The 10552-nt window shown below is 38.4% G+C and overlaps 1 long non-coding RNA gene across 1 annotated transcript in view; it reads left to right on the top strand.

Moving 5' to 3' along the window:
• Positions 1–2351: 2351 nt before the first annotated feature.
• LOC102769298 overlaps positions 2352–10552 on the top strand; it is a 30294-nt gene continuing 22093 nt past the window's right edge. The window contains exon 1 of the long non-coding RNA XR_435465.2: positions 2352–2468. This is a non-coding gene — a long non-coding RNA (uncharacterized LOC102769298). The remainder of the gene's footprint in view (positions 2469–10552) is intronic.

Here is a 10552-nt window from a genome sequence, read left to right on the forward strand (position 1 = left end):
AATCTTAATAACATAATTATACATCAAATAAGGGAGTTACAAAATAAGAGTATGGTATCATTTATAAGAAGTTTAAAGCATGTTAAGAAATACTAAATACCATTCAGAAAAACATACAAATACAATAAAAGCATAAAAACATGCAAGAAACAATCCGAAACCAATATAGCAGGGCTTTTTCCCGGGGGAAGGACAGGTAAGTGAGTTTGGCAGGATTATAAAGGGAGTTTTCATAGTGATGCAGTCAGTATTCCATGTCTTTAAAATATTTCTAAAGTAAAGGTTAAAATGTGGCAAAGTTAGGTGTTAATTACACAGAAGTTAATTTTGTGTATTCTTTCTGCTTATTCATTCTGCTCTTCTTAACCCTTAAAGTCGTCTACAATAAAAATTAAGATGTTAAAAAACAATAGTGAGACTTCATAGAATGTAAAAGCATTTATAATACATAAATTAATCAATCAACATCCAACTATGGGATGATAGCAAATGTTTTTCTGCAGACTGGGACCTCCCCATAGATGGCATTTGACAAAGTTCCAGGATGAGGTCTCTTTTTCGGTTGTCTCATTAACAGGAGAGCACTGCTGGCACTGACTGGCGGGGCGGGGAGAGGGGAGCGATAAATGTCTTGTGATGTATTGGTATAATCCAGCACAAGGAAACATTGTCCCTGTATCCCCCATTGAGAGAAACGGTCCCTGTAACAGGTAGCCTTGGGACATGCCTGACTTGACCACAGTGTGAGCTCAGGTCTCTCACCATGATAAGATGGCCTCTTACTCAGGATCTTTCCTTTAATAATGTTTTGTCCAGAGCATCCTGTCTCAGAGATTGTTCTAGGACCCAGGAAGAGAAAAGATGCATAATGTTCTGCCCTGCCCCCTATGCTGAGATCCCAGCTCATCCCCCTTGGCCAAGGAGTTGGGATCCATCAAGTAAACCTCAAGAAATCATTATGCCCCATCTGATTCGGCCGCATATAATTAAACAGAGCCTCGGTGCTATGGGTTGCTCCATACGTGCCCCCACACATAAATGCATCCCTTTCTGTGGTGTCGCAGAGAACCAGAAAATCAATAATCATGTAACACAACTTTTTTGAGTTACTTTTTAGAAAACGGCAACCTAATTTTGTAAGACAAAAATGTTTTTCTCTTGTATACCAAGTATCCAGGAAAAGGTGTGTGTGTGTGTGTGTGTGTGTGTGTGTGTGTGTGTGTGTGTTATTTGCACTGTGATTCACAAACTAAGTTATTGTAAATGTGGGTCTTTCCCACCTGTGACGTGCAGGAAACATAAAAACAGCAGGGAAAAGAGTATGTTCCCTGCAACATGGCTGCTCTGCTTCATTTCTGTAAACTGGAAATGCTAGGTTATTTGCCTCTAACAGATAAATGGGCTCTGCAGCCCACAATTATAAGATAATACATGGGTTTTCAACAGGAAGTTTGGACTTGATTCGTTCAAGATTAAAGGACACAAGGAAGGTTATATCATTCTGAGTCAATAACTGTACATGTAATGGAGATAGAACAGTATAAAATGTACATAGTCTTAGGTACTAATGATAAGTAGAAAAAAAGCTTGCATCTTTTAGCTAAATTTGTTTATTGCCTGAAAACTCAGTATAGTAATTCAAGGCCAAGTGACAGGAAATTGCAGTTTCCTGGCTGACAGCAATTCAATCTGCAGTAATAGTTCTGAAACGGAATTTCTAAGCTCTGAAGAGGGGCAAAACACAGCATTTTCAATAACTTGGGGTACAACCCAGATGATATGGCACACATTATATAGATTAAATTATGGTGTATGCTTACAAGAAGGCAGAACCTTATTATGTAATTTCAATCAAACTTTTGATTTGGTCAGATGCTAAAATTTGGTCTATACATGGTCTCCCATAGGGAGACTGGAAACACAACTGTTTCTTGCTGCATCAGCAAATAGACAATCATTTTCTCTAGGTAATCATAAAATAAAAACACTGAAAATTGGTGGGCTAAGACAAGTTTTTAAAGTTTTTCTGGTTTTCTTCTTGTGGAAGGATTGTTTTCTACATAATTTCTCCTCTTGGAAGGGATTTCTATCCGTGTTCATTCCCTACAAATATGTAAATTGTTATGAGAGTAAATAATTGTCAGTCTTGTTTGAACCACAGTACTGTTTTGTTACAACACATTAGCCTTTACCCTAAACAATACAGAAATCCTGGCCTGACAGAGAACATGATAGGCTGGATTGTTCTGAGTAAATATTTTCTCACCTCCCCAGCCCAAGTGAATTGGAACTTACCCATGTGACTTGCTTTGCCCAATGAAAGGAAAGTGGACTAATGCAAGTACGGGTTTTTAATTGGCTTGCCCTCTTGATGGTCCTCCCGGAGAAGGAGAAGAGCACACCTTAGGTAGCCATGGAGAAGACCTCATTCTAACCCACAGCATGAGGCCAAGCCCAGCCAAGCCCAGGTGAGGTATAGCTGAGCTATTAACCAAGAAATCAATGCTTCTTGTTCTAAGCTATTGAATTTTGGAGAAGGCAATATGGGGAAGTTAGGCCACATCACTAAAGATATATAACACAGTGAAGAAAGAATATCTGAGGACATATTTAAGGAAACAATTTGAAATTAGAATTGCTAAAAATGTTTATGTGTAGCTCATCATGGTTTTGAGGCAGGAAAGTTAGAAATAGAACAAAAGCTTCAAGCTCTGCCCCTCCCCCTTTCCACTTTGGCTGGATCATGGAAGACTTGACCTTAACTGACTACCTGTTCCCCCTTTCCTCCTCCCCAATTTCCTATAACTGAGATAAAACTGTTCTCAACCAGATTCAACAGCCATACAGACCTAAAAGTGACCAAAAGTGCCATCATATCTTTATAATAAATTTGCACTGCCCCCCAATCACCACAACAGTTCTGGGATGAATGAAAAAGAAATTGCTATCTGAAGAGGAGGGACACAGACCAGCCAGTCCAGCAGTCACCCACCAATGTCAGAAGCCTAGAACCACCTTACCCCTGCACCTTGCCAACGTTTAATAAAAACCATCCACCTAGATCCCATCAGCGCTTCTTGTTTTCCGAGGTCACCTGCCCTCACTTTTTAAGTACAGCCTATCGCTTAATAAATTTATTGCACTTGGAGAAATCTTTCTGTCATACTCGAATTCATTCTTCTTCCATGACAAGAACCTGGTCCCTAGTATCAGGCTGAGGCCTCCGTTGGCCTCCCCGGTGACATACCCACCCCCACATCAGCTTGAGTTAAATTTCCTGTTCTTCATCATGAAATGGTTAAGTACACAATCTCTAAACATCCCTACAACCTTAAGGTTTTATACGTTGCTTCCTAATTTCTGCCACTTTCTTAGCCAAGGCCCTTCACCACAGACACGCTGAGTATAAGTACATTCTCCTTGAGAGATTTTATCAGCTGTCCTTGGTTTCAGATCATCGTAAGTCAAGATTTGTTATCATTTTATAGCCCAATGGTCTTCACTTTACTTTCTGTATATCTAACCTTTGGGCACCCATACAACACAAAATAGAAAATGCTATCTCTTAAATATCATAAACTCTTTATAGAGAATCAGAAGTCTGGCTAGCATATAAAACTGGTAATTTTCTATTACAGGGATCGATGGTATATTTTGAAGAGATATCAAAAAAAGACTAGCATTCAGTGGAGATCCTCTATGTAGTAAGATTTATAAAAGTATGGGGAGAAGAGAAGTCCTTTGGGGAAGAGTCAGTAGTATTTTGTGTCTGGTACAAACACAGGATACGTTTTTCTTCAGGATTGGGAATACATTGCTTAGTTCTCACCAATAGTAAAAGTGAGGTGACACCTCAGAAAACAGATAGTTAAATACATGTGTGAGTGAGTTCCTAACACTCTTGCCCATCTGTGTAGCTGAAAGGGAAACAGTTTGAATTCCTGAGTTACTGTTGAAGAACAGTCACCAGGAGAATGGCTTGACCCACATCAGACAGTGATACAAGTGAAAAACATACCTGGGTTGTGTTAAGCCACTGACCTTGGAATTTCTTTTTTTTTTAATATAATTTTTAGTTTTTGATTTGAGAGAGAGCGATAAAGATAGCACTTTGTTGTTCAACTTATTTATGCATTTATTGTGGTTCCTGTATACACCCTGACCAGGGATCAAAACCACAATCTTTGTGTACTGGGATGATGCCCTAACTGACATTGAAATTTCTTTTTTAAAAAAATATATTTTATTGATTTTATACAGAGAGGAAGGGAGAGAGATAGAGAGTTAGAAACATCGATGAGAGAGAGACATCGATCAGCTGCCTCCTGCACATCTCCTACTGGGGATGTGCCCGCAACCCAGGTACATGCCCTTGACCAGAATCGAACCTGGGACCTTTCAGTCCGCAGGCCGACGCTCTATCCACTGAGCCAAACTGGTTTTGGCTTGAAATTTCTTATCACCACAGTTACCCTGACCAATACAGCAGGATCCCTGGGTCTGGTCCCCCCATACTATAGCATGGCTCATCATCTTCTCCACTGAAATGTTGCCATACACATTGAAAACCTTTCTCTTTTATTTCCACATACATCAACAGAATTTGGTTGGACTGATAATAAAGAAAACAGCACAATCTGTTGTAGGTTTCCATTTATGCTGGCATATACAACATGCCACTGCACAAGAGTATTCAGAAGATATAAGGTATGTTTTATGCAGTTGATCAATTTCTAAATGGACTAGAGTTTTACACTGAGTCCTAATTTCATTATGGCAAATTTTTCAGTAACTACTAAATAACATGATTTAATATGCTCATAAATGTTAGGTATCAGGTCATAAAAATGAGACACAAAGATAAACTATTCTATGTTTAAACATTCATAAGTTGAGTATAAATATCTTGAGAAATATGAAATATAGTCAAATGAGATATATTCACATATATTCTAATAACCCTTCTAGACAATGAGTTACTTATATGACAGTTAAGGTTACCATATTTTTAGTTCAGAAGTTGTCTTAGCACATAGTTTAACAAATGGTTGTGGAAATAAGAAAGGAAAAAGAAAGAGAGGAAAGAAAGAAGATTATATCAACCAACCAAAGAAATTTAATAGTCAATTCTTTTGTGAAGGATTATCCTACATTTGTGTTTCTGAAAATCTAGCTCTTTGCATAATATAAAGACATTGAACAAAAGAGATTTTAAGAATAGTGAAATACAGTATTAAAAATACTTGACTCACCAGAAATCTATCCACACTAATGCATAATTTGTACTCATTAATTGGAATTATATTGGATTTAATTTTCTTTAATATTAGTTTTGAAAAGGATTTCAGAGCAAATCAATAGTGTAAGTAGTACTTTAACAACACTAGCTGCTTCAAAGCTCTTCAGCTACATGTAATTTGTTTACAAAGGGATGAATGCAGTAATTACAAATGGCTCTTATTATTTGTCAAAGCAAGTCAGGTATTCCTTCATTCAATGTGCATGCATGGATCACCTACCAAATGCTAAGCATTAACCTTACTTTAAGGGCACAGTGAAATGACATTTTCTCAAATATATCTTAGAGAGAAAAAAGACTTCTGAAAATGGCATGCTAATCCTGATGCCAATTATCGACTTTAGCAAAATATTGGTAAAACTGTTAGGCTTCAATTTTTATAGCATAATTTAAAGTGAGAAAAGACCATGGGAAAGTAATCAAGAAGAATGATAGCTCTTCAGCTTAGAACTGAAGAAAGAAAAAGACACATAGCCAGGCTTATGACAGTTTCCTTGACCAGAAATTGGAGCATCAAAGGGTGTGTGTAGGGGTTACGGGCTGGTCAGAAGGGATGTTATGGTTTTAATCTCGCGCTTCTGTTTGGTTTAATTGGTTATCAGCCCAAACATGCACTTGCAATTTGCCACAAGCATTGTCACTTGCTATTGTCTTACAACTAACCACTCCACCCATCTATATATATATAAGCCTAATATGCAAATTGTCCCCTCAGGAGTTCAACCGGGAGACTGGGAGTTCGATTGTTCACTAAGATATGCACTGACCACCAGGGGGTGGTGCAGAATGAAAGAAGGCCCATCCAGTAGCCAGGAAAGGGAGGCCCCAGCAGGTAGCTGGCAGCTGAAAGCCGATGGAAGGAAGGCCCTGGCTAGCAACCAGAAGGCATGCTCCGGCCAGCAGCCAGAAGGCCCCCATCAGCCCTGATCACAGGCCAGGCTAGGGACCCTACATGTGCACAAATTCCATGCACCAGTCCTCTAGTGTATAATAATTACCTATTCCCTAAATATGATTAAGGCATTTGATATTGCAACCTGACTCAGAAAAGAAGAAAAGAAAAAAATTTTGAAGACAGGTAATGGTTTGGATTTATTTGGGGAACAAGAGTAGATTATATTAATTTTTGAATGGATTTAGATCCATCATGAAGAATAAAGCCATAGCATTCCTTATTAAATGGTACACTTTTAACTTTGACAATCAAGTTATAGAGAGCAGCTAGCATGATACAATTTTAAAACAAAACCAAGTAAGCAAAGAACCCCAAACAGGCAACTCTGTGTGTTTTTTTCCCACTCTGGATGAAAATATTGGTTTCAATGGACAGCATATCTTAGTGCCTTACATTGTAAACAGAAAATCCTGTAGAAATATTTGCCTTCTTCTGCATTAAAATATAAATATGTATCCCATTTACATAAATGATTTCACCATTAGTTCACACAGACTACCATGTTAGATTAACAAAAAAAAATACTAGTAGCTATATTAGTTTAAGGTACTATGTATATTTTCTTTCTTGGGCTTTTATAGCATCAATTTCTTACTCAGTTTGCTCAGCAAAGGTACAGAAATCTTTAGCATCTCAATAAAGATAGTTATTGTTCTTTCAGGATCTAAAAACATTTAGTGAGACCAAAGGAAGGAATAGGAATTCTATCTGATTTAAACTCTGCTTCAAAGGTAAACCTACAGAAAGAAGAGTTGGTTTGGCTTCTGTGGGTAGTGGGAAGTTATTCAACCTGATGCACCACGCCTTTTAAATAGCCTACAGATTATAACAATAGCTTACACATATAGCATTTTCTATATGTCATGCTCTGTGCTAAGTACTATCTCATTACCTTCTTACCAAAACCGGTGAATTTGAGACTTTCATTCTACCCATTTTACTGGCAAGGCTACTGAGACAAATGAAAGTGAAATAACCTACCAAAGGTCATATAGGTAGTAAATGGTGGGAGCAGGCCCATTGATTCTAAGTTAAAAGTGGATTGTTACCCACTTTGCTCTCCTTCCTAGAGACACTTCCCAGTCTCCCCTGCATCTAGTTGTGACCATATGACACATTTCTGGCTAATGGAATCTAGGCGGAACTGATATATGCCACTACTCTTAAAAGAAAGGAAAGTATGCTCGCGTGACCATTCCTCTTCCCGTTACCTGGGGTGTATATATGATGGTGAGAGCTAGAGCGGTCATCCTGGACCATGACATGAAAGTCTGCATACTGAGAAGAACATAGCAATAAGACTGGAGGAGCCTGAGTCCCTGGATGGCTGTGTGAGCAGAGATACACCAGCCCTGACTACCCTTAAACTGCCACGTATTAAACACGCACATGTGAACACACACACACACACACACAGACACACACTCCAAAACACTCCTCTCTGATTTAAGCTATGTCATCATGGGTGTGTAGAATTATTTTTAACAGAAACTTAGACTGTACCTTAACTGACACCCACCTTGCTGCATGTGACATCTCTAAGAGTATCCCAGTGACTGGCTTATTCAGGATTTGAGTCTGCTCTACTCCCACCCAGCCCCCACTTCCAGAAAGTTTAACTATATTCCTCTTTCCCAGTTTTGCTTAGGGAGGTCTGTTGGCATGACTTAGCCTAGAAGTCATGATCTGGCCTGATATTCTGTCTCACTATTCTGGAGACCCCTGGACCACACTGGCTGGCTCTGCCCTGGAACCACTCAGCGATGTCTCAGGCTGAACGGGGCTATGAAGCTCTGACATCCTCAATCAGGGGAACCAGATTGTCTCATTTCCTAAATATGATGCCACACATTTGCCCTAGTTCTCCTTCCACTGAAGCTCTTTCCTTAGAACACATGTTAATTAAAATTTATAACCACAGAAGTTAATTGCTGCATTAAGAGAAGGTTGACTCTTGGTAGTCTCATGTTTAATATTTGTGGCTTCATCACTTGATTTTAACTTCAGTGACAACCCATTTTTGTGTTAACTTAGTGACTGTTGGTTTGAAATTGCATATTCTAGGACAAAGAGGATAGATAGTAAGAGATAGAGGAAGGTAGAGAGGATAGAAAGAGAGGGAGGAAAAGCAGGAGGAACCCAGGGAAGAGAAAGAATAGAGGGAGAAAAAGAAAAGGGAGAAGAGAAAAGAGAACAAGGAGCCAGAGAGAACTTGTTGAGAGGATGGTGAGATGGTGGATAGGTCAAAAAAGAACTGGAGAAATGAGAGCTCTCAGTTCAAGGCTCTCTGTAGCTCTCAGGTCTAGAAAATAACAAGAAGTAGAAGATGTATTAAGAGTATAAGTTAACTGTTAAATAAATCTGCACTTGTACACTTTAAGCATCCTACCAACTTAACATTGGGAGTAGTCTAGGTGTGTGGACCTCATAGAAGCTGGCTAAAAAGAGTATCGTGCTTTGGTTTGGCAATATTTTTTTTAAAAAAATCACTTCTACGTTTTGCATGAGTCCAGGAATCACTAAAATTTTTCAACAGATATTTAATAATTGTACAACTGAAACTTCAAAGCACATGACAATTTTACTAGTATTTTTACAGTGTTAGAGTTGGAGAATTAAAATACAGAGAAACACTAATAATATCAAAAGATACTTGGGGGAAATACTAAGATTTTTACTAAATATTGAGATATCTCCTGATATTAGAAAAATACTTATGGAATTATAGCAAAGTTCAATATAAAATAGGATAAAATATAAAAATACCACAGCCAAGAAAAATCACTTAATTCTTATTACAGTCAACCAAGCACAGGTTTCTAAAGTTTCTAAAGCATTAATGAAAAATTCATTCATCGCTAATTATATTTGTGCAGTGATATAATTTCATAGCCCCATCCAAAACACCAAGCTGGCAACTAACCTGAGAAAGAATTAATGATAAATCTAAATTTTAAAATATAGCATTTTAAAACCATTTTAGGCTTTAAAATATTACTTAAAGTATTCTAAGTTCCTGCCCTCTACTATGAATGGTCATGGATCAGTGACTGTTTAAAATATACACAAATCCGTTTGCGCTAAGATTCTACAATACCACTCACTGATGCGTGTACAGGGTAGACTATGTTTGCTTGGCACTGCATTTCCCTTTTTTCTTGTACCTGGCCACCAGGCTTAGTGCCCGGAACTGCTTCACAAGTGCTACATCAAATCGTATTATCACAGCATAGGAAGGATAACATGACACTCAGCTGCTAATAAGAAATAAGTGCTTAAAATAAATAGGAGTATGGAGTTTCCTCAAAAAATTAAAAATGGAACTCCCATTTGACCCAGTAATCACACTTCCAGGAATATATCTCAAGGAATCAGAAACACCAGTCAGAAAGGAAATATGCACCCCTATGTTCATAGCTGCACAATTTACAATAGCTGAGATTTGGAAACAGCCTAAGTGCCCATCAGCAGATGAGTGGATTAAAAGGTGGGAGTATATCTACACAACGGAATACTGCTGTAAAAAAGGAAGAATTCTTAACTTTCGCAACAGCATGGATGGACCTGAAGAGCATTATGCTAAGTGAAATAAGCCAATCAGAGAAAGAAAAATACCACATGATCTCACTCATTTGTGGAATATAATGAACAACATAAACTGATGAACAAAAATAGATACAGATACAGAGAAGCATCAAACAGACCATCAAACTTCAGAGGGGAGGAGGGGGATGTGTGGGAGGCGGGGGAATAGAGATCAACCAAAGGGCTTGTATGCGTGCATAGAAGCATAACCAATGGACACAGACACTAGTGGGGTGAGGGCATGTGTTGGGGGGTGGGGGTCGCTGGGAGAGGTCAGTGGGGGGGAAAAGGGAGACATATGTAATACTATATGTAATATTTTAAATAATAAAGAATTTTAGCCGAAACTGGTTTGGCTCAGCGGATAGAGCGTCGGCCTGCGGACTGAAAGGTCCCAGCTTCGATTCCGGTCAAGGGCGTGTGCCATGGTTGTGGGCACATCCCCTGTAGGGGGTGTGCAGAAGGCAGCCTATCGATGTTTCTCTCTCTCTCTCTCTCTCTCTCTCTCTCTCTCTCTCTCTCTTCCTCTCTCTCTCAAATCAATAAAAACATATTTAAAAAAAAATTAAAACAATTTTTATTGGATTACTTTATATAATCTTCACACTAATTTTTTAAAAATACATTTTTATTAATTTTAGAGGGGAAGAGAGATATAGAAACATCAATGATTGCTGGAGGCGAATTCCAGCATGTCATAATTATGCTGTCTC

This window comes from Myotis davidii, unplaced genomic scaffold (genome assembly GCF_000327345.1).
Source record: "Myotis davidii unplaced genomic scaffold, ASM32734v1 scaffold415, whole genome shotgun sequence".
In the NCBI taxonomy this organism is placed as follows: Eukaryota; Metazoa; Chordata; class Mammalia; order Chiroptera; family Vespertilionidae; genus Myotis; species Myotis davidii.